Source organism: Oratosquilla oratoria, chromosome 38 (assembly GCF_046742065.1).
Source record: "Oratosquilla oratoria isolate Oo_2021 chromosome 38, ASM4674206v1, whole genome shotgun sequence".
Lineage (NCBI taxonomy): Eukaryota > Metazoa > Arthropoda > Malacostraca > Stomatopoda > Squillidae > Oratosquilla > Oratosquilla oratoria.
In genome coordinates this window covers 12,445,881-12,458,786 of record NC_134814.1, presented here as the reverse complement: position 1 = coordinate 12,458,786, position 12,906 = coordinate 12,445,881, and the positions used below count along the sequence as shown (strand labels likewise).

Genomic DNA, 12,906 nt, shown 5'->3' with positions numbered 1-12,906 from the left:
ATAAAAATTTAGACACTTTTTGTATGGAGCCAAGAATTGGAAATTAAGTTCAATCCCAAAAAATGCAAACTACTGTAAATAGGCAATAATGACAAAAGATCATCCTTAAACTATTTCTTGGGAAGTGAACCTATTACAAAAGTAAGAGAAGAAAGATTTGGGAGTATTGATAAAAAACAATATGTAACCTGACAGACATATCAACAGGATTGTGGGAGAAATGTATGGATTACTGCAGAAGATTAAAATATTTTTTTACTACATGGATGAAGAGATGATGAAAAAAAGAATTGAAACATTGATCTGTCCAAAACTGGAATATGCCTCAGCAGTATGGTCCCCACAGTGGCGGTTTTTCCTATGGGCGGTATGGGTGATCGCCCAGGGTAGCACTTGGGAGGGGGTGGCATTGCCCCCTTCCAAATGCAGATCAAACCATGAGCACCTCAGTCTATCTATACCGAATGTATAAAAGTCCCATAAAAGGGGGGGGGGGGGAGAGAGAGAGAGAGAGAGAGAGAGAGAGAGAGAGAGAGAGAGAGAGAGAGATATATATAAATATATATATATATATATATAGAGATATATATAGATATATATATATATATATATATATATATATATATATATATATATATATATATATATGGGAGCTGTATTGTGGTCCAATAAATTCTGTTTATTTATTTATTTTTTGCAAGGTTTGTAAAATTCGCAAATGATTTACTTTTATTCTGTAGTAGCAATAAATATTTCAATAAAAAGTTGTTTTGTGAAAGTTTTGGTCGTCTTAAATTTCTTATTTACATTGTGGAGGGGGAGAAGCCAAGCATTTTATGTGCATTGTGGAAGGGAGGTGCTGAAGGTGAGGTTCGCCCAAGGCGCCATGTAGGCTAAGTCCGCCACTGGGTCCCCAAACAGAATGAAGGATATAAGTAAGATTGAGAGAATAGAAAGAGCAGCAATCAAACTAGTTCCCAGCCTGGTAGATATAACATATGAGGAAAAATTTAAACCCCTGAGTCAGCCATCTTTGAAGGATCAAAGAGAAAAAGGTGATATGATTACAGTACAGTACTACCTCTAATCAACGGATGTTAATTAGCTTTGTTTGCGGTGTTTTCGCTGTGTTTTCGGTGTTTTTGGTGCTGTTGTTTAGTGCTGTGCAATCACTATGCTGCCCAAAAACCACTCCAAATCAACGGATTATTCATATCAACGGACACTGTTTCCTCCCTTTTAGTCCGTTAATGAGAGGTAGTACTGTATTCAAGTTACTAATGGGATAGACTGCACTGACAGAAGAGATGGGAGGGTTTTAAGAGGTCATGGGAACAAACTAAGGAAGACCACACGTCTAAAGGATGTGAAGCAATAGAGTTTTCCAAATACAGTACTGCCTCTCATTAACGGACTAAAAGGGGGGTAACGGTGTCCGTTGATGTGAATAATCCGTTGATTTGGAGTGGTTTTTGGGTGGCATAGTGATCGCACAGCACTAAACAACAGCACCAAAAACACCGAAAACACAGCAAAAACACCGCAAACACAGCTAATTAACGTCTGTTAATGAGAGGTAGTAGTACTGTACATGGAATAGCTTGTAAGTTAATATAGCCCAAGCCAAAAAAATACATGTTTTCAAATCTAAATATAATAATTGGAAATCAAGGATATAGAACAAGTTAGAACTGTACATGAATTTGAGACTAGGTATGATAAAAAATTAAAGAATAGGAAACGGGATCCAATAAGCATTGCTCCTTTCCTGTATACTACAGTAAATGCTCAAAGCCCCTTTCACCTCATTTATCCATCTCATCCTCAGTCATCCCTTCAAGTTCACTTCCTCCACCTTTCTCTTCCACACCTCTTTTGTTAATCTTTCTTCACTCTTTGTTTCCATATGTCCAAACCATCCCTATACTCTTTCATCAGCCCTATCTGCCATCTTCTTTTCTGCCCCCACTCTCCTTCTCACCTCATCTCTCACTTTATCCCACCTTGTAACCCCTATCATACCTCTCAGACACTTCATCTCAAACATATTTCAACTTTTTTCTGCCTCTTTCAAACTCCAAGTTTCCACTCCATAGAGTGTCACTGTACAATAATTCCTTCATATAATCTTCTCTTTGCATCCATTCCTTGATGCCTATTTCTCATGATACTTTTTAATGCACCATGATGTTTACTCGCTTCTCTCAATCTACATTCTACCTCTACCTCCACTCCTCCCTTTCCTGCCACATGCTACCCCAAATACCTAAAACTATCCTTCCTCTAGTGTCTCTCCTTTAAGACTTACTTCCAGCTCTCCCATCCTCTACCCTTGCGCATCTCATCACCTTATTTTTACTCATATTTACCTTCAACTTTCTCCTATCACATACCGTATTTTACAGCTTACAAAATGCACTTTAAAGAAAAAAAAAAGAGTGAAAAATGCTAATGCATCTTCCAAAACGAATGTTGTATTGTAAGGGAACACCCAGGCTCAAGTGAGCTTGGACACTTGACCAATAGCGACCTGGATTTGTATGTTGAGTCATTACACTATGATGTTAGCTTAAGTACTATTTAATTCAGCCTTTTATATGATGTAAACTCAGTACTTGGCTGTTACAAGTATTTCCAATACCATAATCCTTCCTGGAGCCTACTTAGCATGTGGAGAAAACGGGCCTCTCCCTCATCTCATAGTAACACATACACACAAATGCATGCACATGCCAGGTGCCTTTATCAGTTACCACCAGGCTATCAAACATGTCACAAGCTTTTTTGTCCTGGAGCATTTATTGTACATGACTGACAGTAGTGATAAGTCTGCAGGTGAGAGTTCAGAACTTTTACACAAATCCAGTGGTGACGAGTTCTCGGGATTTGAGGATGAATAATTTCTTTCAAGTTTATATTTCTACATGCTATTTTTTTAATTTTTAGTTTATTTCTATCAAAATAAAACCACCTTTGGACAATGAAAAATGTATAGTATATTTACTAATCACCAACTAGTATCATCGCCATACAAACAAAATCGGACAAGTAATTTCGTAATGTAAACAATACGTCCAATACGTGTCGTCGCCCGCCACTAAAACAAGAAGAAGAGATGGACTGCTTCACTGTGTGTACGTATTTACCTATGGTATTTTTATTTAGATAACTGTAAGTTTGTGGTGAGTGCCCCTGCAAATTTGTAATGAGTGCTGAGACAATAGTGTCTTGCAGACTCCTTGCTTCTTATGGTTTGTGTTCAGTGGTCAGGTATATGGTGAATGTGTTCTTGTATGAGAATGACTTTTTTTTTTTTTAGAAATTTCTTTCAAATATTAAGGTGCGTCTTCCAAGATGCAGCGTCTTGCAAGCCGTAAAATATGGTACCTTTGCACATCCTGTCACTCCTGCATGTCACAACAAGGTAAATTAGATAAGGAAACATTGTGTGCAAACACTATTCAAGATTTTAAGAAAAAACTTGATGCTGAAAGATACAAAGCCAGGTCACCATGACCATAGCTCTCTTCCCATATAATACAACTAGATTAATACAATTAGGTAAATAGTATATGGTTGATTTTAGTATTTCTGTTATCTTGTTGATCTTCATTGTTAGATCTTTGATAAGTGAGCTGAAGGTCATGTGAGTATTAAAATTAATGCCCTGAATTATGTGGGTTCTTTTCACATGGAAGGTTTGCCATTTAATTCTACTATTAAATGTTTCCTTGATTCATGTTTGTCTGGAGTTAGCAAAGTTATGATTTCTGGGGGGAAGCCTCAATTCTACTATTTCTGAGCCATTGTTTTAGTTTGTTTAAATATAATTGAGTGTTCTTAGAAACCATAGTATAATTGTTATGCTGTGTTATTGTTGTTAGGTCATCTGCATAGGTGAGTATTTTGGAGTTATGTTCTGGAACTGGTGTTCAAAGATCACTTGTTAAGAGGTTTAATAATACAAATGAGAATATTGTTCCCTGGGGTACTCCACTGTACAGTCTTTTAGTCCCAGAAATTTGGTTGTTTTGAGCTATTCTGTTTTGTTTGCCAGCTAAGAAGTTTGTTAGCCATTTGTTGTAATTGTATCTGTTTGTCTCTATGATAATTTTTGAAAGTATGTGTCTAGGAACTTTATCAAATATCTTGCTTATGTAAAATGTTACCATGACTGCTCTCTGGTGATACTTTCTTGTTGAATCCCTCTAGCACTTGTGTGATGTTTTCGAGTAGTGTGCTGATGGAGTGGCTCTCCTTGAATCCAAAGAGTGTTTCTATCACTATAGATATGGTGAATAGTAATCATACCGGTCAGTAGAATGTTGAGTTTTCTGGTGGTTTGTTTGGTTTTAACAAAGGTATATATGAGCTACATGGGAAATAGTGGCAGTATCCTTTTTACCCAACATAGGAGTGTAGGAAAATAAGAGGTGGAGACTAAGGCATGGTAAAAAATAGAATCAACGGAGACACCAAAAAGGAGGGACAGCAAAATTACAAAACAACTTGTTGTTCCTCATTGAAGAGAGGTGTTTCTGACATAGATGAACCTCTGACATCCCTAGAGTATTGATGCTTATGACTATACAGTCAATACCACAGTAAATACAGATAGGTAAATATACTCACCTCTGCTCTTTGCTGATGTATGGACATAACATCAAGGAGGACTGATGGAGTAAATGTTGCCAAGTTTGATGCTTTGAGAGGTCTTCCAAATTGATCATCCATGCCCACAAACTTCAAGATCTGAGTACTGTGATCCAGTACTTTCTGATGATTTTCTTTAGTAATTCTGAATTATACAATTCCGGAATTAAAATTCATAACTTTGATATATATGTGTGTATATATATATATATATAATTTATATTTTTTTATATATATACATATATATATATATATATAAATATATATATATATATATATATATATATATATACATATATATATTGTGTGACAGTGAAGAAAATTCTTTAATTTTAATGTGTTACATATTATATTTCTTTCACAAACATTTGTTAGTATATCCATTTCAGTATTTCCAGTAAATTTCCTATAACTTACAACTCCATATTAGGACTTTGCAGCACTGGTACAGGTTGAATGGCTACAAGAAGTATTAAACACCTTGCAATAATGTGTTTACAAGCAGTATCATAGCCCCAGCTTGGTTCTATTGTTTCATGAGTGCCTTCATCTTGATCTGGAAAAAAATGTCAAAGTAAGCAGACAAATCTTTCAGCCCATTAAGAAGTTACATGCAAAGTAAACAAATGACCAAAATATTCTTTAAAATCACCAGTCACTCACCCAGGGACCAGCAATGGGTACCTGCTAGTGGTGGTCCTGTGATATGGATATTGGAGAGAATTATTTCCTTGTCATTCATCTTTATAGCTTATCAGCACCTGCACTTTCTTCTGGAGGTGCAGTGCCAAGGATTGGCACTCAGTTGCCTGTCCAGACCACTAATTTCTCTCTTTTAATATGGCTATTTTCACCCAATTTTTTCACATTAGAACTGGGAACTGGTAACTGCTCCCCTCCCCTTCCTCCTGTTAGCTTGTGACTGAGAAAGACCCATACCAGTACAATGCACACAAGAGTCCAAACTTTCTTCCTAGAGCTATCTGTACTAACCTAACTGTATTTAACTAACTGGAGTATAATGGTTCTCCTGAATAAAACACTTGATGAAATAAAGACCATACTGTATTATGTAAGTTAATGTCAGAATGGTTAGGACAAGTTCCATAACACTCCTGTTGAATGTCCTCCATTGTACAACGTGCAACTAGTTACCTTGTGGTAACTAGTTGCTCAGCCAATAGTTTGAGTTCCAGTGGCAGAGCTAGTTAATCCATAAAAATATATACATATATATATATATATATATATATATATATATATATATATATATATATATATATATATATAGACACATATATATATATATATATGTATATATATATATATATATAGATATATTGTATGTCTATATACATGCAGCAATGTATGGGGCAGAAACATGGAACATAAATGAGGAAGAGAGGAAGAGTTTAAATGTGTTTGAGATGAAATGTCTGAGAAGTATGGTAGGGGTTACTAGGCTGGATAGAGTGCGAAATGAGTTACTAGCACTGTAGCCAAAATTTGTGAAGTTTTTAAGAACAGATGTTGATTAACACTTTATTTTATACAACAGTAGAATGTTATCGTGTTTATGTTATTTGTGAGGTTTAGGTAGGAAATAATAAGGGTTTTGGATGGTTTTATGCTTTTTTAAAGGGTATGACCTGAAACAACAGTATATTTGATTTAGCAGCAATGGAAAAATCCCATGACAGCTGGATAATCAGAAATGTACCATAATAATAATAATAACAATGACAACTAACACTTGAAAGAAACAATTGTAACTAATATGGTGTGCAACATAGTAGGTTAACTACCTGGTTCATCTGAGTGTAGACTGAAGTTTAGCTGTTCCCTGTTGGCTCCTCTATCTCCTTCTTCATCACTTGGTCCTGATGGGCCTGCCTGGTTATTTTCACTAGACTCTGAGGATGATTAAATATTTCATATGCATAAATGTTATGTCTCTTGAGTAGGGAAAAAGAGAATGACGTGCAAAAATAAAAATGAATGGGTGGAAACTATGTGGATGAAAGGATGATGAAGCCCAAAGAAATATTCTCATCTGCTTCATGAATTAATTTGAATGGATGAGAGGGGGGGTTTCACTACATGATGGAAAGGTGAGGGTAAACCAGCTATGGATGTTGGGCCCTGCTGTGAAAATGTTATATCTCACTGCATTTTCTTTGGTCTGAGCAGTGCAATGGGAAACACATATGACCAATTACCTTCAAAGTATTAAGATGGGAAGAGTTACACTGGATTTAACTATGTATGAAGTGGATGTGCATTTTGACTTAGCCACCCCCTTTATAAGGGAGAGAGGGCATTTCATGAGTGTATACTTCTAACTGTATTCATCCTTTGTAGTATACAAAAAATCCAATGTTCTTTCAGTTTGTCTCTTACTTTCCAATCATCACACCTAGCTTCAACTTCATGGACTGAACTTGGGCTACATCTCCTTATTCTTCAGATATCACTTAGATTCAAATTCATGTATAGTTCTAGCTTGAGCTGGATCACCTTCCAAGCTATTCCAAGTACTTATGCATCTATTTTGATAAACTAGGTTTCTTCACATCTTTTAGGTATTCAAATTTTCTTAATTACTTCTCAAGACCTTTTAAAATCCTCTCACTATTAATAATACCTTTTCTCTTCACATAGTCTACCCAGTTTAATGACCTGAACAATGCAATCAAGTCGCAGCTTTCTCTTTGGTCTTTCAATGTTTGCAGACCCAATAACTTCAGTCTTTTCTCATAGGGCTTATGAGCCAGGTTGGAAACCAGTTTGATTGCTGCCCTTTGTATTTTCTCAATTTTGCTTATATCTTTCATTTTGTGTGGTGACTATAGCACTGATGCACAGCCTTGGATGGATTAAGGTTTCTATTTTTTCCATTACCTCTTCATCATTACATATCACAACTCAAATATTTCTCATCTTTTGCCTTTATAATGGATTTGCATCCCAAATAATAGTTCAAAGATAGTCTTTTTGAGCTATTGCCAGTTTCCAATATTCTTTTTGGTTTTGAAATTAATTTTACAATCCTGGCTCCAGGCAAATACAGTACCAGACAAATGTGATGGCCAGGTGGGGCAGGAGGACAAGAATTTTGCCCATTTTATAACCATACCCATAGGAGATAGTATGGAATTTGGACAAAAGTGATGGCTGGGCAGTGTGTAGTGTAGGATAGCCTGAGTCACATGGCAGCACAAAATGGCAGTTAGTGTGCAACTAGCTGACAGTGTGGGAAGAGTATTGTTGTGGTGAGTGCTCATAGAGTTTTCTTTTCTCTCCGACACATCGCACTTTTACCACTCCAGGCATCCCTATGACCCTAATATGACCTCTAGGAGGGAATTCTACATGAAGCAGTTGCTCAGATAATTCCTTTAAAAGACTCTGGCCTGCAAACCAAGCAAATATTGCAGCAAATTGGTGCCAGTGAGAGAACAGTGTGCCGGTGGGTTGCCAGATTTTATGAGGAGGGAGGGAACAACCTGCCATCTTCAAAACCAAGGTCTGGTAGGCCTAAGAAGACTTCAAGTCAGGCCCACAATATTTTTAAACATACTTTGGAGACTACTCCAAGAACCACTGCCAGGAGAATCAAGCAGGACAACCCAGATCTGTTTGGTGGTGTGTCTGTGAGAACAATATACCACCACATCAAGGACCTGAATTACTAGAGGCACCGCCCAGTGAAGAAACCCATCCTGAAGAAATCCAACATGGACTGGATGAAGGTGCTGTGGAGTGACGACAAAATATGGGAATGGAGTCAGAAATGCGAGATGAACTTCAACATTAAGAAATGTAGCATAATGGAATTTGGAAAAAGCAAAAATAGAATATCAGGTCAATATACATACATACATATACCAAGGCTTTTTCCCCCTTACAAGGGAGGTAGCCAAAAAGGAGAAGGCATAAAATCATTCCCACCCATTCCATCCCTGAATACACTCCACACCCCTCCACCCTCCCTCTTATCTTAGCACCTCCTGGATGACGGATCATCCCTGCACCTTGTCCACTGCCCTGGGTCAGAGGCAGTGTCACAAGACACAGCACATCCACAGCAAGGCTGCTTCATTAAATCGGCGACCCCCCCTCTCCGTCCCCTCATGCATAAAAGGAGAAGACGGGGAGAAATCCCTTCGGGCTGCGTCAAATTTTGCTCACTCATACTACCTCACCCCCCATCCCCCCGCCCATTCCACCTCATGCATCACAACATCATCCATATACAACTATTCTCCATTCACCCCTGTCTTCTGTCCTCTCCCATCCTTCCTCAACAGACATTCCCCTCTTCCCCAAAACCCCCTTCACCACATCCATCCACCTCATCCTAGGACGTCCCCTCATGTTCACTCCCTCCACATCTGCCTTCCATACCTCTTTTACTAGTCTTTCTTCACTCATTCTTTCCATGTGTCCAAACCATCCACTTAGACACACAGTAAAGAATCGCACCAACCAGTCCAGTATAACTATTCCACCCTGTGTCAGAATCTATTCAATCAAAGTGCTTTACTAGCTTTAATATTTTATAGAATAACAGTTTTGTAAACTAATAAAAATGGCTACTTCAAATATTTCAGGACTAAAAAATATAGCCTTAAATAACTGGTATAGACAAATTCAGAAATATATATGACTGCAAATACATAGCATTTGTTATGATGAAATTGTGTATGCTACTTACGAACTACATCTTGAGTCTTAATAGTAACCAATCTTCTTCGTATTCTGTATGCTCGATGGAAAAGTTCTATGGCTGTTGCAGAACGTAATGATCTAGAAAATAAAAAAAATGATTTAGCATGATTTTCATGGCATGTAACATGTTAAATATCTTAAATAATATACGCTACATGATACACAGAAAGATTGGATGTGTGATATTCATCAGCTGTGTTGATGTACCGTATGTACTAATGGAAATTCTCCTCTTGTAAGTGCAGTGGCTGAACCAAGTATGATTTGATTCATCTCAGATAAAAAATTCACAAAGAAGTTTCCAGTTTCCTTCTGGTGGTATTTCTTTGTATATGATATTGATGTAGGGCAGCAGTCAGCAATATATGGCTCAGGAGCTGCACGCAGCTCTTTCAGGCCACTTCTGTGGCTCCAGAAGGTTCTTACAAAATCATTATTCCGTGAAAATGAAGACATCATATATTGTAAATCTGTAAAACATTTCAGGCAAAAGTATATATATAAATATATATATATATATATATATATATATATATATGTATATATATATATATAATATATACATATATACATATGTATATACATATATATATATATAATATATATATATATATATATATATATATATTTTTTTTTGCAGAAACCACTTTGAAAAGATCTGTAGCCATCAATTATTATGATTTGTAGAAATGTCTATCATAATCTGAATTTATCTTTTTGTATTGTGGCTCCAACAACACATTTTTTATCAGACTTTAAAAAATGAATCTTCTAGCTATAAGATTTACTAAATACTCATTATAAGTTACTTTTAGTATATTCCATTTCTCTTCCATCTTTGTTTCTTCCTTTAGGAATTTTTCACAGTTTGCATTACAAAAGAATTTTTCATATTTCTCAAAATTTGTTTTGTTGTACATTGCTTTTCCTATTCAATGTTTCTCATTTCTTCTTAGGTCTATTTGCTCTTTTAGTTCGAATTCTATTAGTACATGGTCACTCTTTCCTATTGGTGTTTAGTTATCTATTGTCCACAATTTCAGGTTCTGACGTAAGTATTAAATCCAGTCTCAATGATTCCTCATTGTTTCTGTATCTGGTATTTTCCTTTATCCACTGAGTCATTGTGTATTCAATGGTCACATCGAGCAGCATGTTGCCCCAGATATTTTCTCCACCCTTTACTGTCATTTCTTCCCAACATTTTTCTTTTGAATTAAAATCACCCATAATTACTACATTTCCTTTTTCCCTCAGTAGATCAGTCAGTTCATACTTTGTATCTTCCAACAGTTTGGAATGATCGTTTTCTGTCCAGGACTGTGTTTTTTTTTTGGGGGGGGGACATACACTACTACAAATTTTCTACTTTTCATGTGATTGCTTTCGACATTTATCATAATTGATTTTACAATGTTTTTTCCTTCTGTTATCTTTGTCACATTTAAGTCTTTCCTTGTCAAAAATAATACTCCCCCACCCTGTTTTTCCTTTCTATTCTTCGTCCAACAGCAGCATAACAGAGGGACAGTCACAGTATAATAAAAGTGTCATCATTTCTCTATAAACAGAGATTTCCTCTATCACAGACAAAATGATGTGTGGCTCTGGTCCATAGGGGCACCCCATATAGACCCTAAAGTATCAAATGCATGCTACTTTGCCACAATAACATGCAGCCCATACCCCAGAAATGCAACATAAAACAAAATGAAATCCAAAATGATTATATAATTACCCAGGGTCTGTATGAGCAATGCCAGTGTGAACCAGAATGAAATCCAAAATGATTATATAATTACCCAGGGTCTGTATGAGCAATGCCAGTGTGAACCAGTAAGACGGCCAAGACAAGATGAGTAGTGGATTCCAGCAGAGGGTCACTAGTAAGGTCACAGGTGTCCCAGTCCTCGGCCACAGCAACATCCTCTAGCCATGCAGATAGAACATTTTCTGCACCTGTACATGAAAAACATTAAAAATTTAATTATCTTTTAATAAAGAAGAGACTAGGATCTTGTCTCAAGTGAGTTTTAGCAGCATCTTTCCAACTCATACTGTCTACTTTTTTTTTCTTCCCTAAACTTTGTTTCATATATGAAAGCTTTAACAGGAGAGTAATAGGTCTCTATGGAAGGTTCCTACATACTCCTAAAGGGTAAAATTGTGTGCAAAATATATGGGTTATGCAAAAAATGAACAGTTTCCTTTCTCAAAAGGCAAGAACTCAACCCTTATTCATTCATTCATTCATTCAAGAAAAGTTGAGAAGTCTATCCTTGCATAGGACTGGGCTACCAACCACACCCTTGTGTGAGAATACACCACTTTTGAAACTTTTAAAAATAAATTAATATATAGTACTTCGAACTCCATCACTAACTCCCTTAATCCCTCCTCTAACCTGCCACAAATGCAGCGTCAACAGCAAACAACAACTGGCTAACCTCCCACTTTTCTCCATTTTCTTTAATAATTTCCAATCTCCTACCCATTACCCTCACCTTTACCTCCTGCACCACCCTGCCCATGTACACATTAAACAGCCATGGCAACATGACACAGCCCTGACATCTAGACATGATGACAAGGTGGTAATGATAATAATTGCTGCCTCAGGTTTCACAGACTGGAAAACTGTAGCCCCACAGTGGATGCCAAAGATCCTTGGGCTCTTCCACAGATCATTTTTGGGAAGAAAATTGGAACTGTTGTTTGTGTTGCATCATTGTGGAACTATGTCAAATACTGAAAGAAGGTGGAGACCAGTCACCAGTTGTCAGTTCTCTACATGTGAAAAGGTGGAAGAAATACAGTTGAAGTTGACAGAAAGAGTGGGCCCAGTGTAAAGACCAAATGTCAGTCCCTTGGGACTGCACCTCCAGATTCGTCAACCCCTTCACCTCTGTGAGAGGGTTGATGGGCTTGAAAATGGGTGGCAGGGAGATAAGTCTCTCTGCTTTTATTCTTGCAGAACCACCACAAACAGAAAACCATCACTGTCCCTGGATGGAGTGAGGGTGAGCACAATGTCTGAGAAAGTTGCTAGTTGGTTGTGTTGTGGGATTCTTGTGTGGAAAATTCATTGTTTAAGCTGCAAAGTTAGTCTTGGAGTATTTTCTCTTTGGTCTGTTGACTGCATGTGTAGCCACATGGGGTGATGTGTATTTATGTATGAATTATAAGGTCCTGGACAGATGAGAGATGCCACAAAACAAAAGGAGCAATATATTTCATTATATCAGGGGGCAGATGAAAGTAGTACACGTCTTACCATTGGTAAAAACTTGGACAAGAGGTTCCATGAGCTTAGGGTATGATTGAGAAAGCTCTAATATAACTTCTTGAACAATTTCTCTTTCAGCACATTCCAAAACACCAACTAACTGCTCCATGATGCCATTTATTACACCTTCAAGAAAAGAATTCTCTTTATTGATCATCCACGGTAAAAAAAATTCTACATGAAACATGATTTTTTTTACCTAAAGTTAAAATCTCAATTCAAATTATATACTATCC

The 12,906-nt window shown here is 36.9% G+C and overlaps 1 pseudogene; it reads right to left on the bottom strand.

Annotated features, from left to right (window-relative positions):
* LOC143019798 (putative E3 ubiquitin-protein ligase HERC1) overlaps positions 1-12,906 on the bottom strand; it is a 245,512-nt pseudogene that overhangs the window by 112,641 nt on the left and 119,965 nt on the right.